Source organism: Rhinolophus hipposideros (assembly GCF_964194185.1).
Source record: "Rhinolophus hipposideros genome assembly, chromosome: 12".
NCBI classification, from domain to species: Eukaryota; Metazoa; Chordata; class Mammalia; order Chiroptera; family Rhinolophidae; genus Rhinolophus; species Rhinolophus hipposideros.
The window spans coordinates 25,501,238-25,523,659 of record NC_138058.1 but is presented as its reverse complement, the minus strand read 5'-3'; the positions used below and the strand labels follow the sequence as shown (position 1 = coordinate 25,523,659).

Below are 22,422 nucleotides of genomic sequence, written 5' to 3'. Positions count from 1 at the left end.
ATCTAAGAAATACAAAAATGGAAATTAATGCCCTACCAAATAACTCATTTGTCAAAAAAGAAATAAAAATGAAAATTAAAAAATATTTTGAGCTGAATGTTAATAAAAATATGATATATAAAGAACGCTGGGATGAAGGTGTAACTGCCTCAAAGGACCTTTATTGCCCTACATACATTAAATGCATACATTAAAATGAAGAAAGACTGAAGAAGAAAGATGGATCTAGGTATTCATCTCAAGAAGTTAAAGAATAGCAAACTGCTATTGCTGCTGCTTCTGCTGCTATCGCTCCTAGCAGGATCAGAGAAGTAGAATACAAATGTAAAGTGAACTCAAAGTTAAAAATGGTTCTTGGAAAAGGCTAGTAAAAATGATAAACTTCTATCAACAATGATTGAGCAAAAAAAAGAAGGCAGCATAAATTACCAATATTAGGAATGGAAAAGGGCGCATAACTACAGATCCTACACATAATTAAGAATATGAGAATATTATAAATAACTTTATGTCAACAGATTGGAAAATTTAGATGCAACTGACAAATTTCTAGAAAAACACAATTTACCCAGACCGACACAAGAATAAATAGAAGATCTGACCAGTTACTTGTATATTAAAGAAACTCAGTCTATATTAAACTTCCCAGAAATAATTTCACTGGTGAAATCTTCTGAATATTGAAGTAAGAAATAACACTATTCATTCACAAATTCTTCCTGAGAAAGAAAATGAGGGAATAGTTCCCAATTGATTTTATTACACTGGCATAACCTTGATACCAAAAACCAAAAAGGCCATTATAAAAAAGGAAATCCAATAGAAAATTGGGCAAAATGCCTGAACTAGCACTTCACCAAATAAGATATCATAGTGGCCAATTAACAAATGAGGTTACTCAATATTATTAGTATTAGGGAAATAAAATCAATTACAGACATCCCTCATTTTAATGCACTTCACTTTATTGCACTTCATAGATGTGTTTTTTTACAAGTTGAAGGCAAGATCCTCCACCAGAAAAAAGATAACTTGCTTTATTGTGATACTTGCTTTATTGAAGTGGTCTGAAACCAAACCCACAGTTACTCTGAGGTATGCCTATATTAATTATTATATTGTACAATATATTATTATTATTATACAAAATAAACTCACAATGAGATACCTGTACACACCAATCGGAATGGCTAAAATAAAAAAAAATACAATACCATGTGTTGTTGAGGATGTGGGAGCAAGCTGAATTATCACCATTCTTGATATAACCTGATTTCAATCACTTTGAAAAACTGGTAGTAACTGCTAAAGTTGACATACAAATATTCTATCCTATGACCCTATGTATATATCCATTCCAACCCTATGTATTCCAACCCTATGTATATATCGAATAGAAAGGGGTACATCAAAAAACATATCTAAGGCTGTTCAAGGCAGCACTATTTGTAAAAACCCCAACCAAAAAAAATGTCCCAAATGTCCATCAAACAGTCAAACAGAAATTAATACATCGTGGCATATTCATATTATGGAATACTTGACAGCAATGAGAAAGAACAAACTTACTGCTTCATGCAACAATTTAAATGAATCCAATACATATAATATTTAATGAAAGAAGCTAGACATAAAGGAGTACATACTATATGATCCCATTCATATAAAGTTCAAAACAGGCCAAACTAATCAATACTGATAGAAAAAAGCATGCTAATTACTATTTGGTGGAAGGCATCCGGGTTCTCGTAGCAGGTATAAGGGGAACTTTGGGGATTCTTGGAAATATTTATTTTTTATCTGGTTTTTCTGGGTCCATTCATTTTTTGAAAACACATCAAGCTCCATAACTGTTACACGCACACACACATGCACATAGAGGGTGCCAAAAAAATGTATACATTTTAAGAAAGGAAAAAAACTATATAAAAATTATGCTGATGGTAACCACTTTGAGCACCGCTTGTAATTGTAGAAGTCAAAGGTGACTTGTATTCATCTTTTGTTATTGGTATATATTGAGTATTACAATTCTAACACAGTTTCTTTGCTTTCTTAAAATGTGTGCACATTTTTTGGCATCTGTGTATGTTTGTGTGTGTACTTATCTACATATTCATGTACACACACATCTTATCAGTTCTGTTTCTCTGGAGAACTCTGACTAATACACTCTTGTATTCCTTAATTTTTAGCCCATAATAGATTGTTAATGGACACAAACATAAGGAACACTGAAAAAATAAAAATAAACAAAGACCATAAAAATGATTATAATTTTACAAATAAATCTCAGAGATGATCTTAAACAAACTTGTAATTAAATTCATTGATCAGACTCCTTACAATGTACATAAAAATATCCTTGGGCTTTTTAAAGCAGATATTTAAAAGGAGGAAGTATATTTATATTCAATTTGACTTTTTATTCATTAGAATTTAAGATTAGTCATATTGACACTTACTTTTAAAGAAATACTTGTACTTACTACCGTATTTCCCGGAAAATAAGACCTAGTCAGACAATCAGCTTTAATGCGTCTTTTGGAGCAAAAAAAAATATAAGACCCAGTCTTACTTTACTATAATATAAGACCAGGTATAATAATATAATATAATATAATATAATATAATATAGCATAGCATAGTTTAATATAATAAATATAATACCGGTATTATATTGTTTTTTGCTCCAAAAGACGCATTAGAGTTGATTGTCCAGCTAGGTCTTATTTTGGGAGAAACAGGATAGCATAAAACACCTTTTCTTATTTTATTTAGAAACACAACTTGAAAATTATAAAAACAAACTATTTTTAGTATTCAAAATTTAAAAATTCAATAGGTTGTATAATTAGATTTGGCTCTTTGGATCTGTATTTTAATAACTGGAACTTCATATATTTGATCACCAAGATGAAAAAATATTACAATTAAATTACTCAATAAATTATGCTTTCTCTTATTAATTAGTTTGAAATAACTAAATATTCTGCATAATTTTAATATGGGAAAAGGTGACATGTATTTAATTGTTATAAATATTACATTGAAATTAATTTTAGAATCTTTGGTAATATGCAAAATCTGAATTTTTAATTTGCTTCTTTATCATATGTTATAAAAAAACATTATTTTTTTATTTTTTTTTTAAATTTTTTATTAGTTTCAGGTAAAAAACATTATTTTTAAATTCTGAAGGGGAGTAATCATGAGATTATGTTTACTGTAAATTCCACAAGTCATAAATGTGTGAAACCGTTAGTCTAATGTCTACTCCCTGACATTCCTGATCTAATTTTACAGATCAGGAAACTGAGACACAGAGCAAGTAAGCAATTTGACCAAGGATACATTTTCGGTTAGTGGCAGAGTCAGGGTAGACACTCAAATTCAACTTGCTTATTGGCCCAGAGTTCTTTGTGCCACAGCATAAAATACCTGTCCCTTCTAGCACTATGGTCATATTAACTCCTCAATTCATTTTTCATCAGCACAAAAAGAATCTGGCCAACTCTAGCTTTTAAAAGATTGCCATGTCTGACTGAGAAATTCACAAATCTAATGGCTCTTTACATTTGCCTACACCTTCAATAAATTTGTCTTTCACCAGCTAATGTCTGAAAACATCTTTGGATAATTTTCAGCAGAGAAACAATAAATCAGGGATGTCAGTGGCTGAGAGGGGAGAGCTTTTCCAATTTTCATAAACAAAAACTTCAGTGACAGCAGCTTTCAGGTTTTGGATGTAATTTTCCTAACTGATGTCTTCACTGTGGTGTCCCTTGGCTGTCTTCCACTCACTAGCCAATCTTGGGGGAAACGTGATTTATGTTGACGCCACATCAATGTGAAAATCTGATCAAGCAAAGTAGAACTCTGCAGGCTGGCTGGGGAAAGCTGGAAGCAAGTCACCATTCATATGTGGAAAAGGCCAAGACGAGGTCCATCTAGAAAAGTATGACTGCCCTGCTTCTGGTTTAAACTGGCAACTGATTATTAGCTAAGGACACAGCCTCCAGAAATTTCCCACTGAAATAGCTATAAAAACTCTGAATAAAGTAAAAAACAAAAACTCTTAACAATGTAAAATCTAAAACAAATGGTTAACTTATTGTCAGAATTCAGAAGGATTTTCACTGTAATGAGATGGGAGCAGAACTGAAAAATCACCATACGGAGTGCATACAGAACAGACCCACTGGTCTTCTCCACTCCTACCCCAGGCTCAGAAACCAGGCTCTGTAGATGTGTTTCCCAATCTCCGGCAGTTTTCTGCAAATATAGACTCCTTGGCTCTATTTCCAGAGATCATGATTCAGTAGGTCTGGCGTGTGTCTGTGTGGGGTAGGGGATGTCCAGAGGGAATATTTTTTTTATAAAGCTCTTTAAGTGAATCTGATGATCTCCCAGGTTTCTAAACTACTGGTCTATACCAATCAAAAATATTGGGTGGCCATTCCTCTGCTGCATAGTTGCTTTCAAAAAAAACAACATACGTGTATATACAGAGGGTGCCAAAAAATGTATTTTAAGACAGGAAAAATTGTATTAAAATTGTAATAATATATACCGATAACAAAAGATGAATACAAGTCATGTGTATACATTTTTTTGGCACCCCGGTATATATATTTTTTACTTTGAAACAGACTCATGAGAAGTTGCAAAAATACTACAGTTTCCATAAACCCTTCAACCAGCTGTCCCCAATGATAATATATTATATAACCAGAGTACATTGTCAAAACCAGGAAACTGACGTTGTTACAATACTGATTTCAGGTGTTGACCTTATTTGGATTTCACTGGGTTTTACTCACATTCATGTGTATGTATGTTTTATATGCACTTTTGTGTGTGTGTATACAGTTGTATAAAATTTTATCTCGTGTAGATTTGTGTAACTATCACTACAATCAGAATGCAGAACTGTTCCATTACCATAAAGAAACTCCTTTGTTTTACTTCCTACTAGTCACACCTTCCCCTGTCTCCACTGATAACCACTGATTTGTTCTCCATCACTATAATTTTGTCACTTAGAGAATGTTATATATATATAGGATCATACAGTATTTGAGGTCTGACAGTTAAGTTTGTGAACTTGCAATGATGTTGCTAACCTTTTTTTGGTATCAGAGAGATTATTCATTATGAATTGGTACCAACTGGACAAACAGTTAACCAAGCTTACTATTTGGAAGTGCTGAAAAGACCGTGTGAAAAAATTAGATGACTTGAACTTTTTGCCAATTCATGGCTCTTGCATCACGACAATGCACCAGCTCACATGGCACTGTCTATGAGGGGAGTTTTTAGTCAGTAAACAAATAACTGTATTGCAACACCCTCCCTACTCACCTGATCTGGCTCCCAATGACTTCTTTCTTTACCCGAAGATAAAGCAAATATTGAAAGGAAGACCTTTTGATGATACTCTGATGGCCATTCCAGAAAAAGAGCTCTAAAATTGCTTTGAAGGGTGGACTAGGCACTGGCTTGGGTGCATAGCTTCCCAAGGGGAACACTTCGAAGGTGACCATACTGATATTCAGCAATGAGGTATGTAGCACTTTTTCTAGGATGGGTTCATGAACTTAATTGTATGACCTCATATAACCCTTTGAGTTTAGCTTTTATTTTTCATTCAGCATAATCTCCTTGAGAGACATCCATATTTTGTATATATCAATAGCTCAATCCTTTTTACTCGTAGATATACCAGAGATGTTTATCCATTAATCCTTTTACATGTAGTACGTGTAGATGGTACATTGGAAATACATTTCCAGTTTTTGGTTATTACAAATAAAGATGTTACGAACATTCTTGTACATGTTTTGTGTAAACATGTTTTCATTTCTCTAGGATAAATGCCCAGGAGCATGAAAGCTGGTCTATATGGTAAGTATACATTTAATTTTATAAGAAACTGCTAAATTGTTTTCCCACCAGTAATGTATTTCCCACCAGTAATGTATTCCCACCAGTAATGTAATTGTTTTCCCACCAGTAATGAGAGATCCAATTGTTCTGCATTTTCACTAGCAGTTGCTTTATCAGTTGCTGCTTTCTGAGGTGCACAAAGCTGGACATTTTTTTTTCTCAGCTCCTACTTAGTACTTATGCTTTCATAATATGGCAGAAGACAAGAAGACTTGAAGTGATTCAAAGCATTATGAAGTCACAATGTGTGCACAGATTAGAGGATCCCAAGAAGAAGACATGTTGGGGCAACAGTGTTTCCATTCATCCTACTGGTCAATGTCAGAGAAGAAGACAATCGGGATAGGCCAATGATAAACAGTAAGTCCTTAATGTTGCATTAGATGAATAATTGCCAAAGGTGGGATACTTGGATAGGAACTATGCATACCAATGTGCTCTCTAGCTGAGGATCTGAGATGAAGTTAACCACACTCTAGAATGGGATTAACAGACGTGTACTTTTTAAAGCTGAAAATCTGGTATTTGAGCTATTGGCATAGAAAGAAATACACACTGTAATGTGGCTTATAAGCCAACATTCTTATAATACATAGTACTGTGCTGCCTCCTAACTTGGATATAAGAGCAGGAACTTTCTTTTCTGATACTTCTGGGGACACTAAATGGTAAACAAACCCGAGTAAATAAACCACAGTGAACCACATATCCTACCTGTTGAAATACGCAATGCATCTACATATTTTTTCTAAGATTAGAAATCAGAAAAAAAAACCCACAACTATGGAAAACTACTTTAGGATCATTGCAAAGGATTAGCATCCTTAAAGTTTAAGAAGAAAAACATATTTCTGAAAAAGATTTAATATGGAACCCAAAAGAAAATTTAAAAATAAAAATTGATTTGCATTCCCAATTCTGCAAGGAAGCAGAAGTCCACAATGAAAGAGATCATAATAAGGGAGATGGTGGAAACGATGCAAAACAATACCAGCGCAGAATTTCCATAAATACTAAAGGTAGTAATGATCATGACTTCAGCAACTTGAACAACAGATATAAATGACAAGTCTAAATAAATTTCGTCAGAGTGCTAAGATAAAAAAAAAAACAACAACAAAAAACACCCCAGATAAATAAAAAGAGAAGATGATTTGTATGGGGAGACAAGAACAAACTTGTTAGAATGGCTGTTATCCACAAGACAAGTGATAACAAATGTTGGTGAGGTTGTAGAAAAAAAAAGGAACCTGCATACACTGCTGGTGGGAATGTAAATTGGTACAGCCACTATGGAAAACTGTATGGAGTTTCCCCAAAAAATTAAGAAGAAGAAAAAAACGAATAGAATTACCATATGACCCAGCAATTCCTCTTCGGGGTATCTACCCCAAAAATCTGAAAAAAATTTATCCATGAAGATATATGTACCCCTATGTTTATTGCAGCATCATTCACGGTGGCCAAGACATGGAAACAACAAAAGTGTCCTTTGATAGATGATTGGATAAAGAAGATGTGGTACATATATACAGTGGAATATTACTCAGCCATTAGAAAAGATGAAATACTGCCATTTGAAACAACATGGATGGATCTTGAGATTATCATGCTTAGCGAGATAAGTCAGACAGGAACAGTTGAGAACCATATGATTTCACTCATATGTGGGATATAAGACTGAAGGCAACAAATGAACAAGACAAACAAACAAGCAAAAACTCATAGATACAGACAACAATTTAGTGATTACCAGAGGGTAAGTGGGGAAGGAGGTGGTAGAAGAGGGTAAATGGGATAAAATATATGGTGACAGAAGGAGATTTGACTCTGGATGGTGAACCTACAATAATATATGCAGATGATGTATCAGAGAAATGTACATTTGAAACCTATGTAATTTTATTAACCAACGTCACCCCAATAAACCTAATAAAAAAAGAAAAAATAGAATTAAATCAACAATTATTCATTGTTCACTCTCCAAAAGCATTCTTTTCCTGTTCTCAATTTGACTCTTCACAACAGGAACAGACCACAGAGAACCGGATTCAATTGCTTAGCTCTAGAATTGTGACCAATGTGGCTCTACTTTCAAGGCCTTCAGAATCAGGAAGGCACACGTTGAAGACAGGCAACAATCACCTTTATCTGTCTTTTTTCTTCAGAAACTTGGATATATTCTGCTGCTCTTAACCAGATTTTCTTCTTCTTTAACACATATATGCACTAATCCAAAGGCTAAGAAGACTATAACCTCCACAGAGGTTACACGTGTTCTGTAATGATAGGCCTGAACGACTGCTCCATCACTAACTCAACAGCATAATGTTCAATGAAATTAAATGCAGTTGCATCTCAACTTCTTCAACTAACAATCAATATATTAACTGCTAACCATGCTCGCCAATTTTAACACTACAGCCTCTACTTCCCTTTAGATTGTATTTGCTTAAATTTTTCTGCCTTTTATTTAACATCTCAGAGTCACTTTTTATTGTCCGGACTTTTTTTTTTTTTTTTTTAAGCCAATCTGAGCCTTTTAGTAGGGACACTTAACCTATTTACATTTATTAGCATAATGAGTATGGTTGGTCTTGTATTATCTGGTTTTATGCTTTCTGCTTTGTTTTCCTCTTTGTTGTTTCCTTTGCTACACAGAAATTTTCTCTGATTTAGTTTTTGCTAATGATTTAGAATGTATACATTCTTGATTCAATTTTCTAAACATGAACTTATATAATTACCAGTGTCAAGAATAAAAGAACATCTATTTACACTTCTCGTGTTTCAATATCACTGACATTAGGACCCCACTTCCTTATTTTTAAGTTTTTAAAAAGTATATATAAAAATATCTTGACTATTAAAAATGTCTCTCATAAATTATTCAGACTTCAACATGTTTAAAAAATTTTTAGTGTTCCTTACCAGTCCTTTTATACAATCACATGCTTTTATTTAAAAAACAAGCAAACCATATTTCTATTGATTAAAAACATGAACAACTGGTTATATTAAAGAGACCTTTAAAAGTTTGTAAATGTTTTTACTTTCTTGCATTTAATACTGCACAGTAGGGGGTGGCAAACTTTAAAAATAAATTTATAAAGAGCCAGATAGTAAATGTTTTAGGCTTTGTGGGCCATATATTTATTCTTTGTATCAAGTACTCAACTCTGCTATTGTAGTACGAAAACAGCCATAGTCAATAAGCAAATGAGTGGGCATGGCTGTGTACCCATAAAACTTTATTTATAAAAACAGGCAGTGGGCCATAGTTTGCTAACTCTTGCTGTAGAGAAAAGGTCTATGGCTAACATAATTTTGTTACATCCTTCTCCAATAATACTATATGAAATGAGAGGCACAGTTCTATGTTCTCTAACTCTCATATTCCTCTTATAAGAGACTGACTGGACCATAAATTGAACAGATATTCAGCCATTATTTACTATGATTTAAGAAAAAATAAAACTAGAGCTTCAATGAGCATTTTAAAACCAGAATGACACAAATATGCTCTCTTTAAAGAGCACAATCTCTGAGTCTGCTTAATTTATTTTTTTCAATTAAAAAAATTTTTCAGTTACAGTTGACATTCAATATTATATCAGTTTCAGGTGTACAGACATTTATATACCTCAATAAATCAATAAATACCTCAAAAAATGAGGTATTTATATACCTCATGAAGTGATCCCCTCAATAAATCTAGTACCACATGACACATAGTTATTACAATATTATTGTCTATATTTCCTATGCTGTACTTTACATTCCCATGACTATTTTGTAACTAGTGCCTTCAGTTTGTACTTAGTCCCTTTACCTTTTCACCCAGCCACCTAACCTCCTTCCCATCTGGCAACCATCAGTTTGTTCTTTGCGTCTATGAGTTTGTTTCCATTTTGTCATTTATTTTGTTTTTTAGATTCCACATATAAGTGAGATCATGTGGTATTTGTCTTTCTTTGTCTGGCTTATAGCACTTAGCATAATACCCTCTAGGTTCATCCATGCTGTCGCAAATGATAAGATTTCATTTCTTTGTATGGCCAAGTATTCCAATGTATATATGTACCACATCTTCTTTATCTAATCTTCTATCAATTGACACTTAGTTTGCTTCTATATCTTGTCTATTGTAAATAATGCTACAATAAACATACAGATGCATATATCTTTTTGAATTAGTGTTTTGGATTTCTTCGGATAAATACCCAGAAGTGAGATTTGCTGGGTCATATGGTAGTTCTATTTTTAATTGTTTGAGGAACAACCATATTGTTTTCCATAGGGGCTGCAACAATTTACAATCCCACCAACAGTGCACAAGAATTCTCTTTTCTCCACATTCTCCCACCTCTAGTTGTTTGTTGATTTATTGATCATAGGTATTCAGACAGGTGTGAGGTAGTATTTCATTGTGGTTTTAATTTGCATTTCTCTGATGATTAGTGATGTGAAGCATCTTTTTATAAGTCTATTGGCCATCTGTATGTCCTCTTTGGAGAAATATCTATTCAGACATTTTCTATATTTGATTGATGTTAATTGTACGGTTCTTTACATATTTTGGATATTAACCCCTTATTGCATATATCATCAGCAAATCTCTTCTTCCATTCTGTAGGCCGTCTTTTAATTTTGTTGATGGTTTCCTCTGCTATGTAAAAACTTTTTAGTTTGATGTAGTGCCTTATGTTTATTTTTTCATTTGTTTCCCTTGTCTGAGGAAATATATTCAAAATAAATATTACTGGGAGCAATGTTAAGTAGTTTACTGCCTATGTTTTCTTCTAGAAGTTTTGTGGTTTTAGGTCTTACTTTTAAGTCTTTAATCCATTTTGAGTTTATTCTTGTATTTGGTGTAAGACAGTGGTCTATTTTAAATTATTTTGCATGTGTCTGTCCAGTTTTCCCAGCATCATTTGTTGAAGCAACTGTCTTAACCCTATTGTATATTTTTGTCTCCTTTGTCATAGATTAATTGACCATATCGGTATGGGTTTATTTCTGGGCTCTCTATTCTGTTCCATTGATCTATATGTCTGTTTTATGCCAGTACCATACTGTTTTGATTACTATAGCCTTATAATATAGTTTGATATCAGGTAGCATGATACCTCCAACTTTGTTCTTCTTTCTCTCTCAAGACTGCTTTGGTTCCATTTAAATTTTAGGATTATTTGTCCTAGTTCTATGAAAAATGCCATTGGTATTTTGATAGGGAGTGCATTGAATCTATAGATTGCTTTGGGTAGTATGAACATTTTAATGATGTTAATTCTTTCTATTCAAGAGCACAGTATATACTTCCATTTATTTGTATCTTCTTCAATTTCTTTCTTCAGTGTCTTACAATTTTCTGAGTACAGGTCTTTTACCTCAGTTAAATTTATTCCTGCACACTCTATTTAGTTTTTTTGATAAACTTGTAAATGTGACTATTTTCTTAATTCTGTGTCTGAGAGTTCATTATTAGTGTGTAAAAGTGCAACTGATTTCTGAATATTAATTTTGTATCCTCTACTTTATTATGAGTTCTAATGTTTTTTTGATAGAATCTTTAGGGTTCTCTCTATCATGTCACCGTTACTTAATTTCTTTTGACATGCTTAGTATATCAAGTAGGAAACTTGGTTTTTGTGTAATATAAAAGCAAGCCTAGGAGTTTGTCCCATGTTACACAGGGCTCTGATGAATGTAGCAACTACAGAGCCTTCCTTTAGGGTGAATCCTAAAGGGTCTGTGGGCATCTTATATAGTATAACGCAGGGGTGTCCAAACTGTGGGCTGCGGGCCAACTGCAGCCCGCAATCCATTTTTTATTGGCCCGCAGCAAATTCCAAAAATATATTTAGTTTACTTAAGTAAACCAGGTGAGGCAATACGTACTTCACCTTGAGTGAGTGGCCCGGCTGTTTGTGTATTTTACCGCATATGGCCCTTGGTGAAAAACGTTGAAAAAAGTTTGGACACCCCTGGTATAATGGTATGAATGAAGCCTTCAAAAATTCTGATGGGCAGGGCTCTCATTTTCACCAAATTGTAATTGGAAGAGAAGATATGTGTGTCTCTTCCCCAAGTGGGAGGAGTAGAAAAGGGGAGAGAAAGAGAGTCAGTTACCAGAAAAATAGAGCTATGGTAGTCCTAATAAATCCAGACAAAGACGCAGCACAGTCTAGAGCAGGGGTGTCCAAACGTTTTTCAATGGTTTTCACCAAGGGCCATATGCAGTAAAATACACAACCAGCCGGGCCACTCACTCGAGGTGAAGTACGTATTGCCTCACCTGGTTTATTTAACCAGGGCCAATTAACAATAAATTGCAGGCCGCAGTTCACCCGTGGGCCGCAGTTTGGACACCCCTGGGCTAGTGGGACCAATGTTCCCTGTAACTCTAGATACAGCCGGGACCAATCCATGTAATTCTGAGCTTCAAGTTACATTTTAAAAATAGGAACAAGTAAATTTTCTCAGTTTTCAGAGCATACATCCTTGGTTTGCCTCTTTTTAAATCTCTCCTTAATTTACTGCAGATTTACCAGAATAAACACCCTTATTAGTTATTCATGGCCTTTTTCTTTCATTTTAATCATAAGGAACTAAAAAAAAGATATTTGCTAGACAGCGGTAGTTAGATTTCTTGAGGAAATATATATATATATGTACATATATATTTAATGTATGTATTTTACATTAATATATTTTACGTAAATTATTGTATATATTTTAAATTGTATATATTTTACATAAATTAAAATATATTTTTTAATTTATATATATTTAATGTGTATATATATATATATATATATATATATATTAGGGGATCTCTAGGACCTATTTATAAAAACATAATCTTCTAATCCCTACTCGTGAAAAAAATAAAAGAAAGAAAAGAAAATCTCAAAGAGAAAATTAGAGTGAGGGACTAGATAAAAAGGCTTGCAAACAAATACCTGAACTCACTTTTACATGAAATATCTATAAAAATACCTGAAATTACGGCTATCAGAACCACGGGAATAGGAAAAATCCACCAAAACTTCAAAGAATGCCGTAAGCCACAGGTTTAAGAGATGAAACACAGGTTCTAGAAGAGGCTATTAAAATTGGGGTGATGAACCTTGAGAAGAAGAAAATTCCCTGAGTGTATGTGCCTGTTTATGTATATACAGTAGCATGTGTGTTGATTTCCAATTTTGATAGAAAATTAATGCACTAATAGTTGTGAATGGCTTGTGAGCTCAATCAAGGCCAGAATAATAAGAAACAAGTTTCAAGTGAAGGGTTGAAACACTGGAATGAAGTTATTAGGAGATTGAAGAACCTCTCTTATTAAAGACAGAGAAGACCACTTCTCCCCTAGTAAATTGGCACCCTAATTTCCTAAGATGGGTAAGCTTTAGGATCACCTAGAGAGAAAGTGATTTCCTTGCTTTTTTACCTCAAGAAGGCCCTTTCTTACCCAAACTAATTGCTGCTTTGTTTCCTATGTACATCTTCCAATGGTCATGGTGTTCCAAGGGTAACTGCCTGATTAATCATTACAGGTGATAACTTCTGAAGGAGAGAAATAAGCCTAGTTTTAAACATGTAATAATCTAGTCTCCATGAAGACGTTACATCATCTGTGTAAGCCAGAACTTCTCAGACATGTGTACCGCAAGTTACGGTTTATTCCAACCTTTTGGGCATCCAGAGGAAAGAGGAAGATGAAGAATATTTGGATTCAAGATTTTTGTTAGGTGACTTGCTGAATCAATCCATAGTTTGAATCCTGGGCCTACGTATGAATCTAGCTGACTACAAATTGGCATAGATCTTAAATCTCTACAGTTACCTATAAGTGACATTTTTTATTTTGATAAGAAACAACTGGATATTTGCTACCATGTGCCTGGACATGTCTGTCTAGTACTCCTTTAAACCAGACTAGAAGGAAAGATTAGAATACAGTGCAAGTGATGAGATGTCTTCGTCTCACGTCTGTGATTAGAACACAGTCTTCTGTCTTACATTCTGTTACCCGCTCCCTTGCTAGCTCTGAAGAGGGAAGTTGCCATGTTGTGAGATGCCCTCTGGAGAGGCACTTGTGGCAAGGAACCAAAGGAGGTCTGTGGCTGACAGCTCTTGAAGAACTGAGGCCTCAATCCAACAACCTGTAAGGAACTTCATCCTCCAACAATAGCTGAGCAAGGAAGGAATTGAATCCTTCCCAACAGAGCTTTGAAATGATTGCCGTTTGTGGGAGACCCTGAGCCAGAGAACCCAGCTGAGACACACTCACTCTTGATCCTCATAAGATAATAAATATCTTATGCCACCAAGTTTTGGAGCAATCTGTTATGCAGCCGCAGATAACTAATACACATAATTAACGGGTAAGTTTAAATTGTCCATTACGTCTAAGGATTGTTCATAGGAGTAGATACTGAGCTCTTCACTATGGTTAAGAAGCACCAGTTAGTATTTATTAAGACAGTATGAACTGGAGCAAGGCTTAAAGAACTACTTCCTGAATATCAGGGGTCTCATGCTGAATGACTGAAGAAGAAGATGTGATGTTTGCATTTTCCTAGGTTTTTCAGGCAGAGTGGAGATGATTCTGTCCTGAGTTCTTGAAGCATCTGCTTGCCTAAGGATGATTATTAGACCAGATGACATTTTGAAGTCCCTTCTAATGTATGAGTATTTATTTTAAACAGATTAGATGATTGTACATTAAATATTAAGAAGAGAAAAGTAGACTTTTAGTATGTACTTTTTTCCAAATATACTGAAAGAGATTGTACAAAAGAGGTGGAAGTTAAATACAAGGAGCCTTTCCAATAAGAATTATATTTCATAATTTCTCTGTAAAATAAATACAAAGACATCTCCTTAAAGATTAAGAAGTAAAGGATAAGAGTGGTTATTTGTCCAAGGGTATACATAAAGAGAATTATAACAGAAACCTGAATATGTATGTTGCATTTTTAAATGATACTAAATAATAATATATTAAAAACAATAGATTTGCTTCCGAATAAATTATATACGTCATCCTGAATTACTAAACATAAGATTATATTTATTCCAGTATTTTCTATTATAAAACAGGAGGTTTCTCATGTAACATAACTTGAGCTGTCTGAAATGATACCTTGATAGGCTGGGGAGAAGAAACCTGGGTTTTTCAGATTCTTCTAGTGGAAAGCTTTCTGAGTTGCCCCAAACCAGGGTCAGATTTCCTTGGCCTTTCTAAAGACAATGCCACTGTTCTCTTGAGCCTATATGCACAGGGAAGAAGAGGAGTTCTAATGTATCCCCTAAATATTTAGATAAAGATAATTCATTCAGTATTTATTGGTGGCCTCTTATATGTATAGCATAATTTAAATGACAGACGAGAGCAGAGCAGATAGATGAAAATATCATGATTTATTATGATTATTTTCTTATTTGGCCTGCTCCCCAAAAGTTTTTAGGTGTCTCATGATAAAAGATATGTGTAAATAATGTTTTTAAGATGGAAATGGGAAAGACACAATGATGATTCTTCAGATTTTTAAAGAACGTGACTATCAATGAAGAGGGAAGAATGAAACATCTCAAGAGACTTTAACTAAGCTTGGGCAAAGGAAAACGAGTGATAAACAATGTTTTCCTGATTTTTCCTAAGTTTCTACCTGTGACCTAAATTCCCCAAGGAATTTAGTTTGCAGTCATGCGAAAAACTGTTCTTTTTGTACTATTTCACATATTTGCAGTCATGCGAAAAACTGTTCTTTTTGTACTATTCTACAGAAGATAAACCTGCAGAAAGTAGAAAGAGATGAACAAAATTATCTAACAGGGACTTTCTACCTCTAAATTTATTCTCTATAATTAACTGTATTTTGAAAAACTAGGTAAGACATGAACACACTTTCAAAAATTTAAAGATGGTAATTAAATAGAAGCTGAAATTCTCCCTTTCGCCTAGTATAAATCCCTTTTCTTCCTCAAGATTTAAGGATAATTTAATTGTTAACAAACATAAATACGCACAATATGGACAGATTCTTAGGTGATGATGGGATTTTACTTTAAGTATTGTTTGGTGACCCATCTTTTAAAAACTTAGTATGTCTTTGGAGATCTTTTCATGCCAGTATGTCTGACTGCCCCAACCTTTTTAAGGGATGTATAATATTCCAAGTATGAATGGTCCACACTTTTAGCCATTCTTCTACTAATAGATATTTAGATTTGTTCTGATTGCTCACTCTTATACATAAATACTATAATGAATATTTTATACTTACATTCTTGTACACATGTGAGAGATAAAATTACTAGAGATCAAATGGAAGATATAATTTAAAATATTCATAGTTAATGCCAAAACTATCCTCAAATATGCTGTTGCAATTTATAATCTAATTAATAGCTTCATATATTATCAGTCTCTTAACTCCTTTTCCCAACACTAGATACAGTAAATTAAATATTTTTTACTAACCTAGTAGTTGAAAAATGATACCTCATTATTATTTTAATTTCCATTAATAATGAAGGTATTTTTTCATTTTGGAGGGTCACACTTTCAGTTTTTATTTTATGAACTGCCTGTTGATATCCTTTGAGAATTTTTCTACTGGATTAACTTTTCACTTATTGAGTCCTTAGTCTCTTTTTTTTAATCTATATGTCTGGATATTAATCATTGTTCCATTATAGATACTGCCATTATTCTCTCAGACTATGATTTAACTTTGTTTATGCTGTCCTTTATTATATTAAAGCCCTAAATCTTGTCAATCTTTATTTTATGGCTTCAGATTTTGCCTTTGAGTTAGAAAGTCTTTTCCCACCCTGAGAGTATAAAAATATTCTGTTTTTCTTTTAACACTTTTTAGGTCTTTAATATATTTGGAATTTATTTATGGTCATGGTATGAAGCAAGGATATAATTTAAATTTATCCTCAAAGAGACAGTGAATTGTCTCAGCACCATTTACTAACATTTTACTGACTGATTTGAAATTGCCCATTTATCATAAATAAACTAAATTCCCATACATTTACTTTTTTTGTATTGTGTTAGTTTATTCTTGTGCCCAAATCAGAATTTTTAATCTATAGCTTTAGATGATGTTTTGATACAAAGTAGAAAATATTCCCTCACTATATGGACAATAGTGTAATTATTCAGAATAGGGGATGGAATCAGACTATGTTAGAATCCCAGCTCTCTCGTTTACTAGTTGGGTGACCTTGGGCAAGTTAACCTCTCTGTACTTTCCTAGTAGACATGATCTGAAAAAAGGTGATACTAACAGTTCCTACATTTTATTACTAGCAGGATTAAATGAGTACATACATGTAATCTACTTAAACCAGTACTCAATACATATAGTAAGAATTCAAATATGGTAAATATTGTTCAAAATTTTCTGGCCTATTCTCACACATCATAACTTCCAGATAAATTTGAGAATCAGCCTATCAACTTGCATTTTAAAAAATTCCACAGGGTCTTTGATTGATATTCCACTGAATGCACTGATTAGATTTAAGGAGAAGAAAATACTGACAAAAGTATTGATAAAATTCCTAGATCATCCAATCCAGGAACATGGTGTGTCTCTAGGTTTATTCTTTTCTTATGTCCTTCAACTAAAATTTTATACTTTTTTCCCCTCTATAGATACTGTACATTTCTAATTAGCTTTGTTCCTCAGGAGTTTTATTGATTCTGTTCTTATTATAATTGGGATATTTTTTTCTCTATTGGTATTTGCTGTTACATAGAAAAGTTATTTGTTTTAATATTTGAATTTATGTCTGACCATCTTTCTGACCATCTTTTACTAGTACGTTGTTTTCCAGTCAATTTACTTAAAATGTTTAGGCTGACAATGATATAATCGATTATGAGGACAGCTTTTTATTCTCCTTTGCAATAGTTTTTGATATTTAGTCAAAAACACTGAGGAAAAAAAGATCATTCTCTGTCTTTTTTTTGAGTGACAGTAGTTATAGGATGATAGATACTTCACTAGAACTTTTGCTCCATTTAAACACTGCATTGCTCAAACAAAAACACAAAAATAACAATAAGAAACATATATAGTACTTACTATATGTTAGATATTCTTCTAAGTGCTTTACACATATTAACTCATGTAGTCCTTTCAAAAACCCCATTAGGGATAACTAGAATTATTCTCCCCAAATAGTATTTTCGTAGAAAAGAGATTCTGACAGTTTCCCCTTTAAATAACTTTGTAATCTGTTAGTTATATCTAAACACCCCCACCTACGGTAAATTAAGCAAATTGCCACTTGTTCTTTAACCCCAAAACTTCTTAATTTCCAAGGAAGCAGTCCTAATCAGTTTGAGCTCTAGAATATCACTTGTACACAAGCAGAATAAAAACAAGGCCCATAACAAGCTACTTGGATTTTCACAGCCACTTGGACCACCAAGAGGAGCTGCGGGCAAATCCTTGAAAATCCTCATCATTAAATAAATCTCTCAAGGTCATAAAAACCCAATTTTGACTTATTGCCAGGGAAGTCAGCTGTTAGAAAATCAGTTTGCATTTCTGGCTCTGTACACTTAAAAAAACTTTAATTTGAAGAAGATTTGTAATATATCCTTCCAGAACTTTTTTGGTGATATCATAATGAGTTATGAACTATTTACTGTCTTAATAATTTATTGCATCCAATTTTAATGTAAAAAAGTATAGATTTGGATTATCCTTTTGAACAAGTGCATCATATTCTGTGGTTTGAATATGCCATTGAAAGAAAGCATAGTGATATAAAATTAAAAAATTAAAAATAAATCATTAAAAAGCACAGTGATGACTATGTACTAGGCACTGTTCTAAACTGTTCTAAATATCAACTTACTTAATCCTTATTATATCTGAGGTATATACCATACACCATATCATAACACACGATACCATACAGTATGCATGTACCATAATTTACTTACTTAAAAATTAAAATTAAAAAATCAGTTTTTATTAAATAATTTAATCCAAATTTTGATTAAATAAATCCAATTTTAGTTTAACTTAATTAAAACTTTAATCAAATTGCTCCAAATTTTTGTTATTATGAACAATGCTATGACAAACTTCTTGGTATGTACAGCTTTGTATAGTTATATGATTATTTCATTCATCTACATTAAACAGATGCCTTTTTAGTAGACTGAGATTAGTGGCAAAGAGAGCAGAGAGAGTAGAGACATAAAACAAGGCAAGCATAAAGCGTGCCTGGGACACCATAACTGGGGAAAAAGGCAGAAAACAAACAGTTAATGAGCATTTGTTATTTACCAGACACTATGCTAGATGCTTTGACATACATTGACATGTTCAATTCGCACAAGAATTAACTGCAGTAAGGTATAATAATGTCCTGTTTATCAATGCAGAAACTGGAACACAAATTGTTTAGTTACTTGGAAGTTTACACAACCAGTAAGTAATTGAGGTTCTGCAATTATCAGCTGAATTATGTTAAACAAGTTACTTACTCTCTTTGGTCAAGTGCAAAATGTGAATCAAAAGACTAAATTCATGGGGATATAAATTAAGGTACTGTGTGTACATCATAAATGAAATACCAAGAAAGATTTAACATTTTAAATTATTTTAAAAAGACTGAGACCAATCTTTCTAAGAAAGTCACAATAGTAGAGTAAACCTGTATTTACAGCTAAACACTCTGCAAGATGTATGCTTTTATAAACCTTCACTTGATTCCATGGTAGGGAGAAATATATAAACTAGACCACATACAACAAAAGTTCCACTGAGTCATAATATGTTTGGGTATGAGGCTACCTCAAAGTCATCCATGTAATCTTCCATTCTATGAGGAATTCTTCATATAGTTCTCAAAAATGGCCATCTGACTCCTGCAATTTTACAGTCAGGAATTCCCCAGTAATAATGGGACAGTGAACAATGCCCAATTTGCTCTTCCCCACTTTCCCATTACAATTCTCATGAAAATATGGTAATTAATGACAAGTTTCAACCTTACTGGAAACTAAGAAACTTATCTGTCAGAATTCAGGAAGAATTCACAGTATTAAAAGCATGGATAAGAAGATTTCAGTACTATGATTCCCAATAAAGAGGATCAAAATATGCCACCGTAAAAATACGCCACTTTGCCATTAAGCCTGTTTTGAGCTAAAGATACACAAGAAACAGCAGACACAGGAAGAGCTCTCTCCTCTCTCCCTTTCTGCCTTAGAGCAAGGCATAAATTTCCTTTGTAAAGGTGATACAAATACAGGCATACCTCAGAAATATTCAGGTTCAGATCCAGACCACCACATGAAGAGAAGATTGCAATAAAGCAAGTCACATGAATTTTTTGGTTTCCCAGCGCCTGTAAAAGTTATGTTTACACTATACAGTACTCTATTAAGTGTACAATAATAGCATTGTGTTTAATCTTAATTAAAACATACTTTATTGCTAAAAAATGCTAACCATTATCTGAGCCTTTAATGTGTCGTAACCTTTTTTGCTGGTGGAGGGTCTTGCCTTGATGTTGACGGCTGCTGACTGATCAGGGTTGTGGTTGCCCAAGGCTGGAGTGGCTGTGGCAACTTCTTTATATATATATATGTAGATATATAAATTTTATTGGGGAATATTGGGGAACACTGTATTTCTCCAGGGCCCATCAGCTCCAAGTTGTCGTTCTTCAATCTAGTTGTGGAGAGCGCAACTCAGCTCCAAGTCCAGTTGCCGTTTTCAATCTTTAGTTGCAGAGGGCACAGCCCACCATCCCATGTGGAATTAAACCTGCAACCTTGCTGTTAAGAACTCGTGCTCTAACCAACTGAGCCATCCGGTCACCCCTCTGGAAGCTCAGCGGCAGCTTGTTGTCTTCCATCTAGTCATGGAGGGTGCAGCTCACAGGCCCATGTGGGAATCAAACTGGCAACCCTGTTTTTCAGAGCTCGCGCTCTAACCAACTGAGCCATCTGGCCGCCCCGGTAACTTTTTAAAATAAGACAATAATGAAGTTTTCTGCATCGACTGACTCTTCCTTTCACAAGCAATTTCTCTGTAGCATGTGATGATGCTCGATAGCATTTTACACACAGTAGAACTTCTTTCAAAATTGGAGTCACTACTCTCAAATCCTGCTCCTGCTTTATCAACTGAGTTTATATAATATTCTAAATCCTTTGTTGTCATTTCAACGATCTTCACAGCATCATCACCAGGAGTAGATTCCATCTCAGGAAATCACTATTTTTGCTCAACCATAAGAAACAACTTCTCATCCATTAAAGTTTTATCATGAGATTGAGGCAATTCAGCCACGTCTTCAGGTTCACTTCTAATTCTGGTTCTCTTGCTATTTCCACCACATCTGTAGTTACTTCCTTGACTAAAGTTTTGAACCCCTCAAACTCATCCATGAAGTTGGAATCAATTTCCTCCAAATTCCTGTTAATGTTGCTATTTTGACCTCTTCCCACGAATCATAAATGCTCTTCTTTTTTTTCCTCATAAATGTTCTTAAAGGTATCTAGAATGGTGACTCCTTTCCAGAAGTTCATTGTCTTACATGGGTGCTCTTCATGGCTCTCCAAAACAATTACAATCGTAATATTAAAGATTACTGATCACATATCACCATAACACATATAATAATAAAAAGGTTGAAATATTGCAAGAATTATCAAAATGTGACATAGAGACATGAAGTGAGCAGATACTGTTGGAAAAACTGGTACCGACAGACTTGCTTGATGCAGGTCTTCAATTTATAAAAAACGCAATATCTGTGGAGTGTATAAAATGAAGTGCAATAAAATGAGGTATGCCTGTATCCATTTGCAAAGACGTTCCTTTCTACCATACTTTGAAGACCTGAGATGGCACCAGATGAGACTACATAACAAACCTTACCAATTAACCCTTACCTACCATACATTTCTCACTCACCTTCCCACAGTTTACAACCCCTAAGCCCAAATCCTCTTCTCTTTATCTAGTCATTTCACAATTTATCGCCCGTTGTTAAAATAATACCTAAGCTCTGGAGTCCAACTGCTTTTTTTAATTTTCTCTTTTTTTGTGTGAAGTTCGTACATGTAAAAATATTAAAAATGTATATGCATTTTAATCTATCTCTCCTGTTAATCTATCGTTTGCCAGACAAGTTTCCAGGCCCAAAGAATAGAATCTAACGGTAGAAGGAAAATTTTTCCTCACCTACACCAGAAATAAAATATGGCTTGAGGTTAAAATAGTGAACAGGTGGGATTGACCTCTCAGACTGAAAACCTGTCAATAGGAAGATGATGAGCCTGGAAAATCCATGGGAGTTTTGTACTCTGTGGGTTATTGATTTCCCCTCCTTGCCCATTTTTTATGGCAAAAAAAGAACTGCACATTGGTTCCTTATAGAAAGATAATCAAGTCGTTAGTCACATTGGTCTAG

The 22,422-nt window shown here is 33.9% G+C and overlaps 1 protein-coding gene across 1 annotated transcript in view; it reads right to left on the bottom strand.

The window, feature by feature from the left end:
* Positions 1-22,422, bottom strand: part of EXOC6B (exocyst complex component 6B) — a 583,153-nt gene that overhangs the window by 102,601 nt on the left and 458,130 nt on the right. The window lies entirely within an intron of this gene.